General features: G+C 41.3%; 1 long non-coding RNA gene across 2 annotated transcripts; it reads left to right on the top strand.

Annotated features, from left to right (window-relative positions):
• The first annotated feature begins 2,202 nt into the window (after positions 1-2,202).
• Positions 2,203-17,942, top strand: LOC140609965 (uncharacterized). 2 transcript variants are annotated; one of them, XR_012011738.1, is made up of 4 exons: positions 2,203-2,688; positions 7,891-7,995; positions 12,961-13,082; positions 17,616-17,942. It is a non-coding gene; the product is annotated as an uncharacterized lncRNA (long non-coding RNA). The 2 variants fall into 2 exon arrangements; XR_012011739.1 differs by lacking the exon at positions 17,616-17,942 and adding an exon at positions 14,897-15,044.
• The last annotated feature ends 1,014 nt before the right edge of the window (positions 17,943-18,956 follow it).

The raw sequence follows: 18,956 nt of genomic DNA, 5'->3' as shown, positions 1-18,956 counted from the left end.
ATAATGAGTAAGAAACACATTCTTTGAACAAAGGTGTGTGGGCTTGTCAGTTTCACAGGGTGGGCTAGTGTCAACAGGGGGATAATCTTCAAACCAAACTGGTTTTGAGAAACAGGAAAAGCTCATCATACACCATAAATGGGAAATGAGTGCTTGCTTTGAGTGTCAGCTTATTTTAGGAGCCACCCACCACCACTCCCCACCCCACCCCCCAACAGACCTAGAGGTGGTTGATGAAATGCTACAGTGGAGACCACAGAGAATCTATAATGTAATGGGAATTGGCCTCTTTAGGCAAAAGCAGTCTGTCTGAGCCACTCCTCTGGTTAATTTTAGAATAAAAAATTTTGGAGGTCCTAAAAAAAAAAAAAAAAAAAAAAAGCCTTCCTAGAATGTCAGAGTTGTCAGACCATGTGTATTATTTAGTGGCTTAATTCAACAGGGAGACTGAGAACCAAAAAGGTTTAAAAAAAAAAAATAGACAATTTAGGGCAAGGTCTCTCAACTTCAGCACTGCTGATAGTCAAGTAATTCTTTTCTGTGCATGGTAGGATGTTCAGCATCTCTGGTTACTGTCCACTAGATGCCAGTGGCAGCCCCACCTTCACCCCCCAGTTGTGACAACCAGATATTGCCAATGTCCTCTGGGGGCAAAATTGCCCTAGATTGAGAGCCACTGGTTTAGGGCGACCTTTCATTAATTGCTGAAGTCGGGCAAGCACTAGCAGCCCACGTCCTCTGCTGGCCATAGAATGACCTGGTCAATGCAGCACAGTGAGAAACGGGTGTTAAATTGCAAAGTTGAGGCAGCACACTCATAAACACGAATACACGTGGTCGGAAGGTGAATGTTTGGCACTGGTCTGGCAGGCCCTCTGAGAAAAGGAGCTAGTTTTTCTGACCTGGATGAGTTTTTCTGACACATCCACAGTCACAGAAGCTGCAGACTGTTCATAAGCAGATGATTCCTTGGAAACAGTGGACTGCTCACTTTGCAAACACTTCTTGCGGCACCCACCATCTCTGCCATCACTCCTTCCTTCTGCAGTCTGATTCAGCACTTTCCAGCCAAAAATGATCCCAAGCCTCATGGAAATGCTATGTCCACCATCACTCTGGTTTTAAATTTTGTTCTCATTGTCTTTTCTATCACATTTAATCAGAAGATGATAACTTCTGCCCTTTTTTGAACTGGTACTCCATGCCAAACATTGTACTCACTACTTGACCTTCATTTTTCTCATTAATCCTCGCAGCACATCCCAAAGTATAGGTCATTAGCTCCAGTTTACAGATGAAGAAACTGAGGTTTACAGAGATTTTGAAAGTTTTCAAAATAGCAGTCAAGAATATAGACAGAAGGACTCCAGAACCCTCACATTAACCTCTATGAGCATTATGCTGCCCCTTGAGGAACCCCTAACTTCTCAGGAGTTATTACTATTACAAATGATGTAGAAAATCACTCCATGCCCCCAACATTACTCACTTCCTCCTTCCCCCATGAACCTTTAGCTTCCCCTAGGCTTTCAATAATTTGTGGGTTCAGTACTAGAGAAAGCAAAAAAGTCAGTTTTTTGCTTTTTTTTTTTTTTTTGGCAGTTTCTCAGTGCTTAAATATTTATACTCTAGTAGCTGAAATAGCATCATACAGTTTGATTAAAAATTTTTTTTCCAAGTAGCAGTACTACCAGAAAGTGAGATGTATTAGTCACAGGCAAACATGTGTGACACATCTCAGGCAGACTGCTTGCTTCCTATCATAGCCAATGTCAGCCACTCTGGGGGACCTGGGCATTTCATTTGGCCTTGTAGGGAGAAGACTAGGTAGTTTTTTAAATTTATCCTGGAGTTTTGAAAATTTGGGTAAGTCAGGATGAGCTACCACACTGGGAGCACTGGCCAGAGAACAGGAGGAGTTACTAACAGCTTTCTTACAAATTTGTGCAAGAGTCCGGTTCTGCACAGTGGTGAGGCCTCCTTCTTTGTCTCTCTAAATGGGGTTAGCGGGATCCCTGAGTGGCTCAGCGGTTTAGTGCCTGCCTTTGGCCCGGGGCGGGATCCTGGAGTCCCAGGATCGAGTCCCACGTCCGGCTCCCGGCATGGAGCCTGCTTCTCCCTCCTCCTGTGTCTCTGCCTCTCTCTCTCTCTCTCTCTGTCTATCATAAATAAATAAATAAATAAATCTATCTTAAAAAATAAATAAATAAAATAAATAAATGGGGGTTTAGCTTCTACGGCACCAGGTACATTCACTTATGTAACATTCATCACATTTGAAATGTCTTCATTTATCTAACAGTTAATTAGTAGCTACAGTCTGCTAGGAAGGTGCTGTCAACAGGGGTGAACCAGATGGGCACTGTTGCCTTCTTGATGCAGAGAGGCAAGTATCAATGAACAATACCATCCTGACATCATAATGAGATGTTGGAAGTTCCCTACAGCAGTGCTGATCAAGGTGTGATCAAAGGCATGGGCATAACCTGGAAGCTTGCTGGAAATACACAATCTCAGGCTTCATCCTGGATGCACTGCATTAGAATCTGCATTTTAACAGTATCTCCAAGTGGCATGTAGACACTTAAAGTTTGAGAAGCACTAGTATAAAGACCGTACAACAACCTAATGTGCTGGAGAGAAATTGAAGGAGCCCCTTCTAAATAGGGAAGTCTGATGAGAGGAAATGTGAGTTGCTGCTTGAAAGATGAGAATGATCCAGTAAGAGCAGGAGACCATTCCAGGCAAAAACAACAGAAAGTACAGAGGTCCAGAGGGAGTCAGTTGGTTTATTTAAGTTAGATGGAGCTTGCCTAGAACTGAAAACAGGGTGAGAAAGGGGAAGAAAATCAAGTAAGTAAGGGTAAGGGTAAAGAAGTAGATAACCAAACATCCAGGGCTGGCAGGGCACACAGACCAAAAGGTTTGAAATGATGCTGAGAGTGCTGGGTGGCCCAGAAAGGTTTTAGGCAACAGAGGGGCACAGCTTGGTCAATATCCAGTCTCTCCCTCCCCTGTTCTATTCTAGAGCTGGACAACCATGTCCACATTCCCTCCCGTGTGTTTAACACTTAGTGGAGACTGAATAAGTGTTGAACAAATTGTTCCCTCTTACTGATCTTTGTAAGTTTCTGCTTCTAAAAATCCTAAGCACAGGTTGATGCTACTGTATGAGGTATCTGTATCACAATGTGGGTTAAAGAGTCTTCCGTGGCCTATCATCATTTAGAACATTGTTTCCACAACAAAATCTATTCTGAATTTTGAACCACCAGGTCTCATAGGAAGAGTTAGGTCACTATCTGATTGTGAATTGAGTTTTTATAAAGAAAAAGTGTGTGTGTGTGAGAGAGAGAGAGCGAGAGAGAGAGAGAGACAAGTGTGATTCCAAAGACTCAGAATATTGTAGACATTTGGAGCTAGAAGGGAGCTCCTTTTTTATCCCACAAATACCCACTATCACGTACAGAGCATGGACAACAGACATGAAAAAAGACATAGGACTTAGCTCTTACCTTAGAGAGATCATAGGGCCCCCAAGTTTGCCAGCTGAATAAAATCACCAACAGTTCTCATACTAAAACAAATGTATCAGGTATCTTATCCAGTCCAAAGTACTCATTATAAAGTGGGGAAATGAAAGCTCAAAGAATTTAAATGACTATACAGCAGAGAAAGGATTGGACCAAATGTCAGCTGAGTGTTAACGCTGCTTCACTGAGTAACCTTAGGTAAATTCTGTGATTTTATATAAATGTGGATGTGTATGTATATGCAATTCAATTGGGTAGGAAACTCCAAATTCTCTAAGACCTAAAGAATGTTTTTCTTACTCTTGTCCTGGTATCGATTTCCATGTGGTCATTCGGGGTCCAGGCTCCTTCCATCTACTGGCTTTGCCCTACTTCAAGCCCTCTCCTCAGACCTGTCCCCATTCAGTGAATGGGAAGAAGGGAAGATTGGTCATGGAAGGTGTTTGTAGATAGGACAGGGAGTGGCTTGCCTACTTCCACCCACGTCCTACCAGCTATAATTCAGTCACAGGGCCACACTAATACCAAGGGATTCTGGGAAACATAGGCTAGCTATGTTCTCAGGTAGAAGAAGAGTTAAGTTTTGTGTGTGTCTACTCAATCTATACATGTATATGTGTGTATGTAAATGTGCATAAATACATATATGTATATATACATATGTACAGGAGAAAAAAAGATTAAGCTTAGCTGAAGAAAATAGAACATCGAAATAACCGTGAAGTCTACATGCGAGAAACTTCTTTGTCCCTCAAGTAAAAAAGTATGATCCATAGTCAGTAGCACAAGTCTGATAGCATGGCTTTCAAGTCATGAAGGATTTATTTAGGATTCTTTAATATTCCTAGTCTACCATCATGGGGCTGGCGTGTCTGCTCACTTCATGGACCAGGATGTCCATTGCAGAGCTCAACCACTCCAGGAAGGAAAATGAAGGAAATTTAGGCTTCTTTAGGACATTTGTGGGAAGCTTGTCTGAGTACCTTCTCTTACATCTCAGCGACAATCCCTACATGCAAAGAAGACGACTTGTGAAATAAAGTCTTTTTTTTTTTAAAGACTTTTATTTTCTTATTCCTGAGAGACACACAGAGAGAGACAGAGACATAGGCAGAGGGAGAAGCAAGCTCCATGCAGGGAGCCCTATGGGGGACTCAATTCCGGGACTCTGGGACACGCTCTGAGCCAAAGGCAGACACTCAACCACTGAGCCACCCAGGCATCCCAAATAAAGTCTTTTATGAGGGTACATTGGTTCCTGGCATATATCATAGGATCTTAACACAACATACCATTTCACATCCACTTGGATGGCTAATGTCAAAAAGACAGTAACAAGTGTAGACAAAGATATGGATAAATTGGAACCCTCGTACATTGCTGTGGGTTTGTAAAATGGGACAGCCACTTTGGAAAGTAGTTTGGCAGTTACTCAGAATCCTAAACGTTGTATGACCACATGACCCAGCAGTTCCACTCCTAGGTATATAACCAAGAGAACTGAAACCATAAACTTGCATATGAATTTTCATGGCACCATTATTCATGAGAGTCATAAAGTTTAAACAACCCAAATATCCATCAGTTGATGAATGTGTAAGCAAAATTGGTATATATCCACATAGTAGAATATCAGTCACCATAAAAAGGAACAAAGTACTGATTCATGCTATAACTTGGGTTGACACTGAAAACATTATTCTGAGTAAAAGAAGCCAAACATAAAAGGCTACATATTGTGTGATTCCATTTATAGAGAATTTATAGAGACACAAATTAGATTAGTGCTTTTCAGAGGCTGAGAGGTGGAGAGATGGGATGGATATGGGATTTCTTTTCGAGGTGATGAAAATGTTCTAAAATTAATCATTACAGATGGTTACATAACTGTGAATGTATTAAAAGCCACTGAATTGTACACTTTAAAGGGGTAAATTTCCCAGTATGTGAAGTGTATCTCATATACTGAGTATTCAATAAAGCTGTGTTAAAACAAAAACAATAAGGATCTGTTAATAAGGAAGAAGAGAATGATGGATACTAGATACACAAGGAGCACTCTGCATGTGTTTACATACACATAAGCTTTTTTTCAAAATTATATCTATTAAAGTATTATCTATATCTATATAAAATCTATTTTCTCATCCACATCAAAAGCTATATTTTAAAAAATTGATATAAATTGCATTAGAACTCTTTTTGCCTTCAAGTTCCTGAAACTCACTTTAAACTGACTCAGGCATTTAAAAAACAAAGAACAAAAAACAAAAACACAAGGCGATATCAATGAAAAGTTCAGGAGGTAAAAATGGCTTTGGGCGTACCTGAACCCAGGTGCTCACATGAATGCATTAAGCATCTACTCTGCTTTCCCCTGGACTGGCTTCCTCCTCGAGCAGACTCTCCTCACATGTCTGACACATAACCCCTACAGCCCAGGTTTGCATGTCATGAGCTTATCAACTCCAGCAGAGAGAGCATTCTTTATCTAATAGTTCCAATACATTTCCAAGATATAATTCTTGGCCTGCCTTAGGTTCATCTGTCCATTCCTGAACCAGGGAGTGGGGACAACCTCACCCAGACTACAAGAAATGAAGGTAGGGGAGGTAATGATGCCAGAATGGCAAAAAATATATGCCCACTATTGCCTTATTACAGAAGTCATCACTCATCCTGGGTAGTGGTGGTGGAGGGGGATGAAGCATTGCCTGTGAAATATATATACCCCTTGTCTTGGAATAAATTTCAAAAACGCCAGTCAGGCTCCCTCATCCTTATCCGTTATATCCTGCCTTGAAGCAATCACCTATGAAAGGAACACAAATACACATAAGACCATGCAATATTCTTTTTAATAAATTCAGAATGACTTCATGCAACAATGGACCTGCTCCCATCAGCTAAATCACATGAAGTTACAGTTTCTAAAGTCAAATTTAAACTTTAAAGTTGAAAAGATTCCTGTTATGTTGGTCAGTGCTATATATCCCTAAGACCTAGGACAGTGTTTGGCTCACACTGGACACTCACAAAACATGATTGTTGTCATTGGCTATGTGACTTGCCCAAATACTTATTAGTCCAAAGACATTTTCCAGGTTTCTAAAACCTCAGAGACCCTTGATTATTCCCAATAAAGAGAATGTGATTTTCCTAAGGAGAAGAGAATGTGGTCCTTTGATCACATGGACTCCCTGTTAAAAATAAGATGGCTCAATCATCACAGGTATATGAGAAGGTAAAAAAAAAATCATAAAAAGAAATATTCGTAAATAAAAAACAGAATCCCAGTACTGGTAAATAGGTCATTTTTAATTTGGAAAATCTGCTTTTCCAGTATTTAAGTTTCACTTTATAATGTGTTCCTTAAAATAAGCGAGCTCTTTAACCTCCTTGCAGGTCAGGCCTGTGATCTAGGAACTCATTAATTGTAATTTTTCTCTTGGCACCTTCTCCATCACTCTCATTTACTCTGTCTGTAAAATTATGATAATAATAATCTGTGCTCACCTAACATACGGTAATAATTGCTAATTAACTAATTTTTATATGTAGAAACCCCTGAAGACTTTACACAGGTGCTAAGTTATTATTTTAGGCTGGGGGTGGGAGGAAGATATGACTTTCTGTTTGCAAGTATGATGGCTCCACTCTAATGCTGCTCACTTCACAGGGATGCAATATTATAAACCATTTCATGTCCCATCCACTGCTGATTGATTTGACAAGCAAACCCTGCACTATGAAATCACTTTCTCTTGTCACCTTGGGCCTCAAATAGCCCGAGTTGTGCTCATAGTTTCATCTATGGGGGCTTTTTTACAGCAAAATATAACCACTTAAGCATTAACTACACTCAAAAGACACAGAGTTGCAACTCTCAAACTAGTGATTTCCAGAATGTACCCTCCCCCCATCTAATGTTGAACCACAATTGCTTTTCATGTAAATACTATTTGATTGTATGAAAAAAAGAGAGTGGTTCTCCCCTCTAACTCTTTCCCAAAAGAGAGAGCTGCTCATTATTTAGGGTTTTTTTTTTTTTCTTTCCTTCCCTCCTTATCGTTTTTAGAACAAAAGAATAATCTTTTCATCTGGGAGGGCTTCAGGCAGAACAGTTTTGAGATGTCAGCCAACCAAGAGAAATATGACATTACCATTCTTTGAAACCTTGTTCTGAAACTGTGGTTTTGGTACCCAGATCAACCGGGCACTTGGCAATGAAAAAGCTAAAACAAAACATTACTGAAAATAGTCCTACAATGGTATGGTGTTTCTAGGATAATCGTTTGTTATATTTTAACAAACAAAAGTCACTTAAACCTTTCATTCTATTTTCATGGCTGCACAGGAACAGACATGAAACATTTCACAAAGCTGGCCACGAGCTGCCTGTTACAGGGGCAAGAAGCAATCATGGAAAAAACTTCAGCAATGGTAACATTTTTCTATACAGGTAAAATGGAAAATGTGTCCGAATGCTGGCATACTCTCTGTAATTTTGCCAAATAGCACACTCCATCTTAACAGAATACACAGAGCCTTAGAAGTTGAATCCAAAAAGATGAAAGAACTTGGAGGACAGTGAGTCAGTTTGTCATTGGTGGGAATCTCTGCAGTAACTTATAATTTATCCATGGGTTGTGTAAACTTAAAGATGAAGATAAAGCTGCAGTTGGAGAGCTCAGAGAGCTCACTTGTACTGGTGTTCTCCATACTTGAGGAACTACCAAGTTGCTGATGGTTCTTTAACTGGTAGGAGATAAGTGAAAGTGAATTTTGAGCTTTTGTAATACATGCTCTGTTTCTGTTGTTTCCTGAAGGGCAGTAATTGACTAGCAAAGACAGAAACTACCCAGTTTATGAATGGAATTGTGGATGATAGCCCAAGAATTACACACAACTCCATATAGAGTAGCCCATCTTATCCAAGGGTGGGGGTGTGCATTCCAAGAACCGCAGGGGATGCCTGAAACCAAGGGTGGTGGCAAACCCAAATAAGCTATGTTTTTTCCTACGCATGCAGACATATGATAAAATTTAATTTATAAATTAGGCATAGAGATTAACACTAATAATTAAATAGAACAATTATAACAATATATTGTAATAAAAGTTATGGGAATGTGGTCTCTCTCTCTCCCTCAAAGTATCTTCTTATACTCACCTTTCTTGTGATGATGTGAGACGATGAAACGCCTGTGTGATGAGTTGCAGTGCGGTGAATGGCGTAGGCGTTGTGACGTAGGGTCAGGCCACTACTGACTTTCTGACCATGTGTCAGAAGGAGGATCATCTGCTTCCATGCCCACTCTTGACCCTGAGTAACTGAAACCACAGAAAGCGAAACTGCCCGTAAGGGAGGAGGACTATTGTTGTAGCAAAAACTTAGAGGAGTGCCTTTTGGGAAGAGTCACAAGAAGTTCCACATTTCACACTTTAATTGAGAATGGGACATTTTCTTCTTCATGCCCAAATCCCCCACAGATGGACTTCTGACCTTCTTGTTTGGTGGCAGTTGATAAAAATGTACTGAATTAAATAATACATACATATAAATTTAATAGCAACACCAACCCTAAGTCAGCAAATAACACCATTCTACTCGTTAGAACGAATTTCATCAAAAGAACAATACATGTGATTGTGCTCCATATTGGGGCTTGGCAAGCTTTCTCTGTAAAAGAACCAGTTAGTAAATATCTGTGGCGTTGCTGGCCATGTCGTCTCTGTCACAGCTATTCAACTATAACTGTGTAGCACAAAAACAGCCATAGAAAATATGTAAATGAATGGATGTGGCTCTATTCCAATATAGCTCTATTTTCAAAAGGGTTGGCTTTCTCCCACAGGCCTTAATTTGCCAACCATTCTCATATATAAAGGCACTGCCATTGGGGCAAGACAAAATCAACTCAACTGGAACCCATTAGGACCATCAGAGTGAGGCAGACTGATATGGACTTTATAATAAATAGATGTTCAGTTAATGTCGATACTTTGAACAAAGGGGACAGTGGAGCATTGTAAACGCGGGAGTCAGAAAAACCTATGTTCAAATTTTTGTTCTACCACTTACTGACTGTATAACCTTTGCGAGTCATACAGTCACCTCAGTTTCTTCTCTGGGAAAGGGAGATGTTATTAGCACCTGTTTCACAGGGTTGATGCAGATTAAGTGGCATACCATTTAAATGAGGAAGCTTATGAAAAGTGCTTGGCACAGGTCCAGACATCTACTGAGCTAAACGACATTAAGACTGAATTAATGACCATAAGGAGGGTAAGCCTTCTAGGGGACTGGTATTGCCCAGGCTTCCTAAAGTTATCACCTATAAACTGGGCCCAGATTCTCTGCCCTAGATCCCTGGAATGCAAGGATCCTGATGCATTTGTATACAGATTATGGATATAGAGTGATAGATGGTGTAATATGCAAAAGCAGTTTGTTGATAAGTTCACCAGAAAGGGATTAGAGGGAAAAGAGGCCATATCAGAGCTACGTATGAGTCATCTCTGTCTTGGAGTTATTTATTATTCTGTGAATTAGTCAGTTGGTCCCCGTAACAATTTTAACAACCCCCCCCCAAAAAAAAAACAAATGAACAGCAGAAGAATGTGAGGTCCTTTCTCTTTAGAAAAAAAATGGTGCCAACAGTCATTAAAGGTGATTCTTTGAAAGGGGATTACTGGAGGTCACTGTCTCTCAAGGATAAATGTGTCCACCATGCTAAGTGTAAAAACCAACAGGTCTTTGCCAGAGCCCTATAAACGAGATTGCCTATGAAGATGCCCTCATTACTGGGAACCCATTTCAAACAAACCTGGGAGATATTTGTTCATCTTTTGTTTACAGGGATTATAGGAAGAAACTAAAGAGCTATTTAATTGAAGAAATCATAAGGTCAGACATATCTTGTTCTCACCTCTATATCCCCAAGATTGAGCACAGTCCCCAGTATACAGTAGATGCTCAATAAATGCCCATGACACTGTTGACTGGCAGAAGAGAAGATGCCATAGCTTTCTCAGGCTTCCAATGGCACAGACACACAGTTCTGGAGCATTCTACTATTCAAAGTCCTTGTGCTGCACTGTGGGGCATATTGGAGACAGTAACCGATTGCATCATATTATATGCTTGGCATAATTATACTGTAGGCTTTTGTCTCCTTTGGTGCCAGTCAGTCTCAAAACACACGCCGCTTCCTCTCTTTGCTTATGTAAAGCGCTGGGGTTGCCCACTCATTACAATTGGGATTTGTGAACTCTGTGTCCACAGTCTGAGTCATTGCAGCCCAGAGGCTCAAGCTTGGGAGAACCGGGATGGCTTTTCCCTGGAGAAGATATTCAACAATGGGTATTTGAGTCCTGGAAGAAAAAGAAGAAAGTAGCAGACATGGACTGGCTGTGTCTCGATCAGATGTAACATGGTGATCAAGTTTGCTTTTCACTTTTTAAAAAAGAAATATTCAGGATGCCTGGGTGGCTCAGTTGGTTAAGCATCTGCCTTTGGCTCAGGTCATGATCTGGGGGTCCCGCATTGGTCTCTCTACTCAGCGGGGAGTCGGTCTCTCTTTCTCCCTCCGTGCTTGCACCTTCTTTCTCTCTCAAAGAAATAAAATCTTTAAAAAAGTAATAAACTGCTTTTTTTCTTAATTTTATAAAGAGGGTTTGATCTGCAGGGAGCTATAGATTCTCCCCTCTGAATCTCTTTCCCATCCATTTACTTCGTCTTTGCCACCACTCTCATCCGAGCCACCATCTCCTCTACCTGGATGACGGCGATATTTTCCAAAGTTGTATCTCTACATCCTGCCATGCCCCTTTCCATTTCCACATTGCTGCCAGAGTGCTCTTTTTAAAATGGAAAAATGGTTCTGAACCACCGCTGCTTATAACCATTCAACGGTTTCCCGTGTCTTTTAAGAGAAGAATTGTAATCCTACACTTCGCTTCTCAGGCTGGGCATGATCTCATCCTGCCTCTCTTGCCAGCCTCATTTTGTGCTTCTCTCTTAGTTCTGTATTTCAGCAATTGAAGACATTGCCAATTGTCCCTCAGTTTCCATTCTCCCTTGTGTTTAAAAAAACCAAAACAAAATAAAAGCTGAGTTTCCCCAGAGCCCATGACTCCCCAGCCAAAAACTACATTTCTAGTCTTTCTGAGTTCTTGACAGTAGAACATGAGAAGAAGTGATGTTGTCCCTCAAAAGGAAATGAGCCTGCTCTCCCTATCTGTGCTTTCTCCTCCTACTGGTTGGCATGCAGGCTAAGCACATAGGACCAGGAGAGGATCTAAAGTATATCCCACAGGCCAAACCCAGCCTATCAAGATTATGTCAACAAAGTTTGATTGGAACACAGCCACATCAATTGATTTAGGCATCGTCTGTGGCTGCTTTCATACTGCAATGTCAGAGTTGAGAAGTTGGGACAGAGACCATATGACCTGCAAAATGCTGCCAGTCTGATCCTTTACAGAGAACTTTGCCAACTTGTACCGTCGGGGGAAACAGAGCAACAAGATTGAAGGGGCCTAGGTTCATGGCATTTATAGAGCCAGTCACATCAGCTGAATCAGTGCATCTGGACAATAAATACAAAAAAAAAATCTGCCTTGTTTAAACCTTTGTATTAGGGTCTTCTGTTGAAAGAGTCCTTCAGTCTGAGCATTATTGACATTTTGGGTAGGACAACTCTTTGTTTTAGGATGCTGCGTTGGGCATCGTAGGGTGTTAAGTATCATTCCTGGCATCTACCCACTAGATGCCGGTAGCATTCACTCCCCAAGTGCAATTATAACTATCTCCAGACATTGCCAAATATCTGTTGGGGGATAGAATTACTCCTGGTTGAGAAGCCCTGTAGTAGAGCAACTTAATCAGCTATGCCAAGCATCTCCCTCTCCTTAAGCCTTCCAGAACTAGGAACCACTAGGAACTCTCACTGTCCTCTCTAGCAGAAATGTTCTTCCTCACTCCTCACATAGTCATCTCCTACTTTACTTTGTGTCAGCTTCAACATCCCTTCCTCAGGACCCTCCACTGATCCGCCCAGGAAATAATAGTCCGGTAGTCACCTGTAGTTTTCTTAGGCAGCAATTATTGATATACTATTTACCATTCACAGACACAGATAATAAATAAGTGATTGTTGAATGACTTTCTCACAGGACATTGAAATTTTGCAGGGAAAGCAAGGAACTAAAATTGGTAGAGGAGGCAAACATGAGTCTTGCCATGGTCCTGACTTGGGGAGCTGGGTTCATACTGCTGGTTATATAGAATAAGCAAGAAGCAGCCAGGGAGAAATGGGCTCTCCTTACTTCCCAGCTCCGGAATTCCCATAAACCAAGGGACCTGCCTTCCTTCCATAGCAGCCAAAACATCTGCTAAAGTTAGTCCGTTTCTGTATTTCAGAGCAACATATGGATTTGTACTTTGCCTTTGGTTTTGAAATCGCTTCATATTAACCCTGTACTTTTCGGCCTGCGAAGTTGTATGTGATATGATTTATTAACCCTGCACTATACTCTTTTAAGGTAAGTTAAAGATAATCCCTACAGTCACATCTTAAATTCAAATGCAGAGAAATAGGTGCCCCCCGCCCCCTCACACACTCTCCAGACCTTCCAACTGTCCGAGCTAAGAGGCTAAACATTCAGATAGACCTAGATGCTTCCTTAGCACAAGCCATTAAGAGAGATGTGTGTGGTCTACTTAATTCCTTTGTATTTCTCTCTCTCTTCAGATAGTTTGTCTTCACTCTCAATCCCGCTCTTTAGAATCCTGCACCTTCAAAGCACCTTCCAATCTTTTTCTCAAGATCCTTAGCATTCTGTAAGTGGACCCATATACTGTTTGAAATAAAGGCACATTCTTCATCCTCTCTTAGTAGGATACACACTAGCTGTGTGCACATGTATGTATAATGATTGCAAAAGATATTTGACCACCATACCAAAAGAAAGTCTTTTGCAACAGATCTGGTTATAAGACTTAGTTCCACCAGTAACTAGGATGCCAGGATGTCTGTGAAGAGTCATATAATCTCTGAGCCTTGGTTTCCTCAGCTTTTAAATGGGTCTAGTGTTGCTTACCTAAAGATGTGCTGTACCGAGGAACACAGTGCCCTGGACACAGCAGGTATTCAATAAATATTATCTAAATTTCTATGATCCATTCATTTAGTCTTTCCTAGAATTCCTGAGACAGATCATTAGGCCTTCTCAAGATGACCAGCTGGCATATGAGGCAGACCAGTGATTATGCCCTGCTAACTAGACCATATGGAACTTCACCACTTTACCTTGATCTAAACATTTGAGGGAGCCCCAGGCAGACATTGTAAGAGACAGTGTATCTTTCTAGGAGGGCATGGGGTGAACAGTACTCTCACATCTTGACACTTGCACTTCTCCCATGCTTCACTGTGTGCATGCCTGCATCCACAAGCACATGCATGCAAGCTCATGCCCATGCTAATATGCACACAAAAATACCACCTGCATACCACTTCCCCTCAGCACCAGAACTTTTATATCTTACTCAAGAAATCTTTAGGCCTGCTCTTCTCTCTCCCCTCTCCTCTCCTCTTGTGTAGGGTCATGGATATTGGATGGAAGGTACACATAAAAGTTAAGAAAAACCTTGGAATAGGAGAAGGTGGGACAAATTGTGAGTCACATCAGGGTGAGGATGTGTTGGGAAGATGGGAATAAGAACAAAGTGTCACAATATCTCAAGATGTAAGTTATCAAACTATGCACAACTAAGCATCCAGGAATTTTATCCTTAGTTGGGTCATGATAATGATAGCTTCCATTTACTTTGCACTTAACTCTATGACAAAAGTTTAGCAAAGAATGTATGAATTACTTTATTTACCCTCAAAACGACTCTGATGGGCTAGATACTATTTCCTCCAGTTAATAGATGAGGAAACAGAGGCCCAGATTTGCCCAAGACTTCCTGTGGACCCGTGGGTGACAAAGAGGAATTTCAAACTTCTGGGTGCTTGATGTCAGACTCTAAACTCACTGTGCTATAGAGCAGGGTCCCAGGGATTCCACACTGTAGGAAGGCTGAAGAATCCTGAGATAGCTGATGCTAGCACTCCCCTACCCCGCCCCACAAATCCATTCTACCCATCTATGCCATGACAATATGGCTTGAACACGGCTGCCCAGCCAGGGACAACACTTCCAATAGCCCTTGCATTGAGATGTATTGTGTCAATCACATTCACCATTGGAGTGTGAGTGGAAGTGGCCTGTGTCACTTTAGAGCCAACATTTTTAAGATGCAGGCATGACTCCTCCATGTTCTCCTCACCTCCTACCCCCGACCCCGCTAGCTGGAATAACAAGGCAACCAACCCTGAAGGAGGGCTGAACTTGAAGATGGAAGGGATCTGGGTCTCTCCATCACCATCACCATGTGGAAGCAAGGGAGGCTGACCAGCAACACTCCCTCAGGACACTTCTTTAAGAAATAAACTTGTATCATGAATATGCCCTCAGAACTTTTAGGTCTCTTTCCTTACAGCCATCATACTATCTGAACTCACACAACTTCTTTCTTTGCTTTAAAAAACAAAAATGGCCCCTTGCTGGTCTAATGAGATTAAAAAAAAAAAAAAAAAGACCCCCAGTAACGTGGGTCAATGGAAAAAGAATCACAGCTCCATAAAATAAACATCTCCATAAATTGGAGATAAAACTCATTCAAACATGACTTATTAGACGTGGCAATTATATTTATTTATTTATTTATTTATTTATTTATTTATTTATTTATTTATTTATTTATATTCATTCATGAGAAAGAGAGAGAGAGAGAGAGAGAGGCAGAGACTCAGGCAGAGGGAGAAACAGGCTCCATTCAGGGAGCCCAACATGGGACTCAATCCCAGGTCTCCAGGACCAGGTCCTGGGCTGAAGACTGTGCTAACCCGCTGAGCCACCTGGGCTGCCCAACATGGCAATTATTTAAAACCATTTATCCCCTATCCTCTTCCCTTCAAACGAAGCAAACACAGTACAACAGGGAAAATGTGAAAGGATACCAGACGATGCTAATAATATTTCAAACTCTGAAAGGTGTTCTGACACTTATAAATTTCAAATTCATAACAGGAGAAGAGAATGAAGTATTTACTGTAAAAAAAAAAAAAATCATTAACCTCTTTTTCCTTTGGCCTGGAATTGTTTCTCTCATTTTCTTCAGTCACACTTTATTCAGTTGAGTGTCTGGGTTTCTGAGCCAGCTTGTCTTTTATGAATTTTCCAGGTGGTTTGAAATGCAGAGTAATTAAGTGACTTCTCCGAGGTTACATGCAAGGAGCTGCAGCCTCCTCTCTGAAGCCTCCTCTCCCAGCCTCTGGGCTTTCCTCCTCTGCATATTGCCTCCAACCTCCATGCAGGAAACCAAGCACGGATGAAGTCTTTTTCTTGGGAAACAAGTGTAAAAACTGCTTTTAACCTTAAAATTAACTTACTTATTTACCACTCGTAAGCTCTGACATTTTCAAGGTTTGGGAATTCTTATTTGATATGCCAGATCCTGAAAGCATGAGATGAAGAACCTCTTCGCTGAAGTTGGTGCCTGTGGACTATTCCCCGACACCTGGAAACAAACTCTCTGCCTTTCTCTCTGCCCTGTACTTTGTGCTTTCATGGAGAAAGGGAGAGTGCATGGAATTAAAATGCCAATCTGGCACCCAGTTACAACCCCCCGTGGTTCTGGCTTTGTGCTTTTGTACAACAGGCTCAGAACAGAGACAATAGCTAGTACACAAGCCTAATTACTCTGTGTGTGCCACTTGCAAGCTGCCGTCTGGACCTGGGTTTGATTTAGCGCTTTTGAATGGAACATAGAGAGGATGGTTAAGACTTATTGCCACAATTGTGGTTTCCAAGCTGTCACACTCACACAGATGCTGGGGGCAGGCTCCATTTTTTAGAGCTTTGGATATTTCACCTAACTCCACACCATTTCCTGCTAAGCTCAGAAATGGGTCTGTAACCTTTGACTTGTGAACTTATCCCTTATGATATTTAGATTTAAAAGTTTCTTGTCCTTGACCCTGACAGAAATCTCAACCATTGTCCTTGGGGGCAAGGGAAAGCTGTAAAGGTGACCTTACACAGCGTCATGTCACCCTGTTCCTTTTAGAATCCTAAAACTGATCATTTTCATAAACAGCCACCCTCATGTTTCTGACTTCCCCTACATCTACACACTTATATCCTTACTTAGGAGGGTAGGAATTTGACCTCTTAATTTTGGGGTCCTCCTTCCATGGCCCATCCTCACCCCTACCCACAACTGCCTTTAGAGTTTGGTACATATGGCCACCCACTAAAGTCAACTTTCTGGTTGATTGTCTGGTGGGATAAATGGAAATACCAGATGTTTATATGTAGTTAGTGTATTTGGGAGACAGAAACCATCCCTAAGCATGGCTATTGCGTTTCCTGGTCCAGCACTGACATCCTCTTCTGAAAGTAGCACTCTGATTTTTTCCTCTGAGGTATTGTATAGCCCCTGTTTTCAGGGCAAGGTGTAATGCACATCTCTTGGATTTAGGGATGGGCATGGGAGCCAGCCTGGCCATCAGCATATTCTGGGCATAGTGACTGGCATACGATAGACACATGATCCAAGTGCCATAGACTGAATGTTTGTGTACCCCCCACAGAAGTTCATATATGTGATAGTATTAGGACATAGGGTGATTGGGAATTAATTAGGTCATAAGGGCAGAGTCCTTATGAGCGGGATTAGTGCCATTATAAAAGAGGCCCCCCAGTGCTCCCTTGCCCCTTCCACCATATGAAGTGATAGCAAAAGGACCTTCATCCAGGAAGTGGGCCCTGCTCAGATACCAAATCTGCCAGTGCCATGGTCTTGGACTTCCCCATCTCCAGAAATGTGAGATCACCCAGTCTGTGGTATTTGTTGTAGTAGCCCAAATAGACTAGGACATTGAAGTAGCAGTCAGAAGAAATCCATTTATTTTTCTGGGATTATTGCAATGGATACACTCTCTTTAACATTGTGTTTACTTACAGAAGAATGTTGGGCACCAAGGAGAGAGACCTGGCCTGGAATGAAGCCAACATGGAGGAAAAGTGATCTAAGAAATAATGTGTGACTGTGTCCTGGTGATGCATATGACCTCCTGGATCCATCTCTGCCTAAAAACATATTGATTCTTGGCATGTTTGAAGCAATAATTCCTTTTTGCTTAATATAAGTTGACCGGAAGAGTTGTAACTAAGTTATGGGTGACCAGAAGAGTTAAAGCAATTTAAGTTAGGCCAATGTGACTATACCCAATGATTTGCAACATGTGAGCTCTGAAGTTTTAAGTAATAAAGTGGCTAAGATTCATGGGGCTCCTTTCTTTAGTCTTTCTTTATTGCATTCCCTCATAGGACTTGAAATATCTTATGTACAATGCTGTCCAGTTTCTGCTGGGTGCTCCTCACTACCCACATTATTTCCTGGAGGTAACTTGCCAGATTACTCAGAAACATCTCACTGTTCATTTCTAAAATTGAATGCTCCTCCCAAACAGACTCTTTTCTTGATCACCCTCATGTCAGTTAAGACCATATTATCTATTCAGCTGGTCAAGCCAGAAACTAGAGACAGCAACGCTTCCTCCCTCTCCCTCACCTCCCACATTCAGGGTCTCAAGATGTCCTGTCTATTCTACTTCTTAAATGTATTTCAAATCAGCAGATTTCTCTCCATCTCTGCTGCCTCCACTCTAGTTCAAGGGTCACCAACTCTGTCTAGGGATATGAGAGCAGCCTAGATCTATTTTCTGATTCTTTCATGGTCATTTTCAAATCCTTGCTCTACAAAATAGCCATCAAAAGTCAATTTTATTGTATTATGGCATGCCAGCCATGCCTAAACACTTCGCTTCACGTGAGACATAGAATTAACATCTTACTGTGGTCTAAAGGGGGCTCTGACCCCACATGCCCACGCCTACAAGGCTTTTCTTTGCTTTCTAGGTCATGGACAGCCCACTTCAGGGTAAGCCCCTGGTGATGTTCCTTCTACTAAGCTTGCTCACTCTTCCTTAGTTCTTCATATGACTTTGACCTTTTTGTCCTGTAGTTCCCAACCTGAATAACAGGCTATTCTGTGTGCAAGTCCTTTTCCATCTCAACCCTCTATTTGCTTTATATACTTTCACACTTTGAAAATAGTTATTCATTGGTTTACTTATATACTATATATCTTGACATTCAACCAAATTCCATAAGGGCACATGGTAAGCACCTGATAAATATAATTGAATGAAAGAAGTTCTGTGAATCCATGTGTAGACAAGCCATTTTTCTACAGACAGAATAAATAACATATGTTGCACATACATGGGCTCTTTGTCAAAT

This window comes from Canis lupus, chromosome 19 (genome assembly GCF_048164855.1).
Source record: "Canis lupus baileyi chromosome 19, mCanLup2.hap1, whole genome shotgun sequence".
Taxonomy (NCBI): Eukaryota; Metazoa; Chordata; class Mammalia; order Carnivora; family Canidae; genus Canis; species Canis lupus.
Note: the sequence above shows the minus strand (reverse complement) of the source record. Positions and strands in the feature narration are given on the sequence as shown.